Source organism: Scomber scombrus, unplaced genomic scaffold (assembly GCF_963691925.1).
Source record: "Scomber scombrus unplaced genomic scaffold, fScoSco1.1 SCAFFOLD_367, whole genome shotgun sequence".
Taxonomy (NCBI): Eukaryota; Metazoa; Chordata; class Actinopteri; order Scombriformes; family Scombridae; genus Scomber; species Scomber scombrus.
The window spans coordinates 1-3,303 of record NW_026910207.1 but is presented as its reverse complement, the minus strand read 5'-3'; the positions used below and the strand labels follow the sequence as shown (position 1 = coordinate 3,303).

The 3,303-nt window shown below is 37.1% G+C and overlaps 1 non-coding gene across 1 annotated transcript; it reads left to right on the top strand.

Moving 5' to 3' along the window:
• Positions 1-375: 375 nt before the first annotated feature.
• trnar-ucg (transfer RNA arginine (anticodon UCG)) lies at positions 376-448 on the top strand. The gene has a single exon. It is a non-coding gene; the product is annotated as a tRNA-Arg (tRNA).
• The last annotated feature ends 2,855 nt before the right edge of the window (positions 449-3,303 follow it).

Genomic DNA, 3,303 nt, shown 5'->3' with positions numbered 1-3,303 from the left:
ATTATTTTGGGAGGATTATCATAGTCTGGGATATTACAATGATTAGGAACAACATTGATTTTGATGCATTATTATTTTTTGTGCTGTGTCAGATTAAAAAAAAAAAAAAAAACTTCCTCTCGGATCATTAAGGACAAAAACTCCCCATTGAAAAACATTATAAATACATTTTTTGACCCTTCAGCCAAAAAATTATTCTTTCATGCATTCCTGTATTCTGGGTCATTTAAGTGATTGATTGAAATAATAATAAAAAAAAATAAATAAATAAATATCCTTGGAGAATTTGATGCAATAAACATGAACACATCCCAAATTATCAAGAAATTGTCATTAGTGAGTGACAAACTGTTCATTAGTGTAAATAGCCCATATGACCACGTGGCCTAATGGATAAGGCGTCTGACTTCGGATCAGAAGATTGAGGGTTCGAGTCCCTTCGTGGTTGGAAAACTTCTCTTCTGTAGGATTTACGTGTTTGTTCAGGAGTGAATATCATGATGGGGAGTAATGGTGTTATGTTATTTAATTATAAAGTAACTGTAATCTGTTGCAGTTAATGAGAGACAATGTTGATGATTACAAAGGAGGTTACATCTGACGTCAGACCTTTAAGATTTTCCTCATGTTTTTTTTATATTTAACATGTTATATTGCTGTTTTTAATTCTTTGAAATCAATATATTTTGTTTATATTTAGTAAATAAATCATGATGTGGGTTTAAATGGAGTCACAGTACCAATTAAACTCACTTTATTCATCAAATATCTTTATTTTATATTCCAAAAATTTACATGAACTAATGAATACATTTACAAATGAGAGGATGGATGGACAGAATGAAGGAAGGAGGGAGGAAGGACAGATGGATGGAAGGAAGGAAGGAAAGACAGATGGAAGGACAGAATGAAGAAAGGAAGGGAGGAAGGACAGATGGATGGAAGGAAGGAGAGAACGAAAAGAAGACAGGAAGGAAAGAAAGGGAGGAAGGAAGGAAGAAAGCGAGTAAGGACAGATGGAAGGACAGAAGGAAGGAAGGGAGGAAGGAAAGATGGAAGGAAGGAAAGAAGGAAAGACAGATGGAAGGACAGAAGGAAGGAAAGGAGGAAGGAAGGAAAGAGATGGAAGGAAGGAAAGAAGGAAGAAAGAAGAAAGGAATGAAGGACAGAAGGAAGGAAAGCGGGAAGAAAGGAGGGAAGAAAGGAAGGAAGGAAAGAAAAGAAGAAATGAAGGAAAGAAGGAAGGAAAGAGATGGAAGGAAGGGAGGAAGGAAAGAAAGAAGAAAGGAAGGAAGGACAGATGTAAGGAAGGAAGGAAGGAAAGACAGATCGAAGGACAGAAGGAAGGAAAGGAGGAAGGAAGGAAAGAGATGGAAGGAAGGAAGAAGGAAAGAAAGAAGAAAGGAATGAAGGACAGAAGGAAGGAAAGTGGGAAGAAAGGAGGGAAGAAAGGAAGGAAGGAAAGAAAAGAAGGAAGAAATGAAGGAAAGAAGGAGGAAAGAGATGGAAGGAAGGAAAGAAAGAAGAAAGGAAGGAAGAAAGGAAGCAAGGAAGGAAGGAAAGAAAAGAAAGAAAGGAAGGACAGAAGAAAAGGAAAGCAAAGAAGGAAGAAAGGAAAGAAGGAAGAAAGAAAAGAAGGAAAAAAGGACAGAAGGAAGGAAGGAAGGAAGGGAGGAAGGAAAGAAGAAGAAGAGAAAGGAAGGAAGAAAAGAAGGAAGAAAGGAAGGAAGGACAGAAGAAAAGGAAAGCAAAGAAGGAAGAAAGGAAAGAAGGAAGGAAGGAAGGGAGGAAGGAAAGAAAGAGAAAGGAAGGAAGAAAGGAAGCAAGCAAGGAAGGAAGGAAAGAAAAGAAGGAAGAAAGGAAGGAAGGACAGAAGAAAAGGAAAGCAAAGAAGGAAGAAAGGAAAGAAGGAAGAAAGGAAAGAAGGAAGGAAAGAAAAGAAAAGAAGGAAAAAAGGACAGAAGGAAGGAAGGAAGGGAGGAAGGAAGGAAAGAAAGAAGAAAGGAAGGAAGAAAGGAAGCAAGCAAGGAAGGAAGGAAAGAAAAGAAGAAAGAAAGGAAGGAAGGACAGAAGAAAAGGAAAGCAAAGAAGGAAGAAAGGAAAGAAGGAAGAAAGGAAAGAAGGAAGGAAAGAAAAGAAAAGAAGGAAAAAAGGACAGAAGGAAGGAAGGAAGGAAGGGAGGAAGGAAGGAAAGAAAGAAGAAAGGAAGGAAGAAAGGAAGCAAGCAAGGAAGGAAGGAAAGAAAAGAAGGAAGAAAGGAAGGAAGGACAGAAGAAAAGGAAAGCAGAAGAAGGAAGAAAGGAAAGAAAAAGAAGGAAAAAAGGACAGAAGGAAGGAAGGAAGGAAGGGAGGAAAGAAGGAAAGAAAGAAGAAAGGAATGAAGGACAGAAGGAAGGTAAGCGGGAAGAAAGGAGGTAAGAAAGGAAGGAAGGAAAGAAAAGAAGGAAAGACAGATGGAAGGACAGAAGGAAGGAAAGAGATGGAAGGAAGGAAGGAAGGAAGGGAGGGAAGAAAGAAAGAAGAAAGAAAGGAAGGAAGGACAGAAGAAAAGGAAAGAAAAGAAGGAAGGAAGGACAGAAGGAGGGAAGGAAGGGAGGAAGGAAGGAAGGAAGGACAGAAGGAAGGAAGGAAGGAAGGAAGGACAGAAGGAAGGAAGGGAGGAAGGAAGGAAGGACAGAAGGAAGGAAGGAAGGAAGGACAGAAGGAAGGACAGAAGGAAGGAAGGAAGGATAGTATAGTAGTAGTATAATAATGAAATCTTTTGCCCAGATCAAGAATAAAACATTCAAAACTCAACTTTTCCTTCATTTAAATTCGTATTTTATTACAAAAACATGAACATTTACGGCACCGATTCAGAAATAGAGACAACGGAAGAGAAGGTGCTGCACACGTCAACGCTTTTTAATCAATCATATTTAAAATGTACAAGTTATATAATAAGATAACACATCACTGACTTCTTCATCAATGATATCTGGAAATAATCCCAGTTAAAATAAAAATAAGAAATAAAAAAATGATAAGCACCTTTTTTTTTTAAACCCCTAATTGAACTTAGTGGAAAAAAGATGTTTTTTTGATTTTACTTCTCTAAAAAACAGAGATAACTAATTAAGAGAGAAATAAACTGAGAAAATAACTTAAAGACCACAAAAGAAGAAGTTCGACAATTAAAGAAACGATGAAAAAAATACCTAAATTTTTTTTATCATTTACAAACATTACATCCTGCAAAGTTACGCAATAAAAAAATTCAAGTATTTCCTCTCAGCTGAAGCTGAGTTGTTCAACATGATTTTT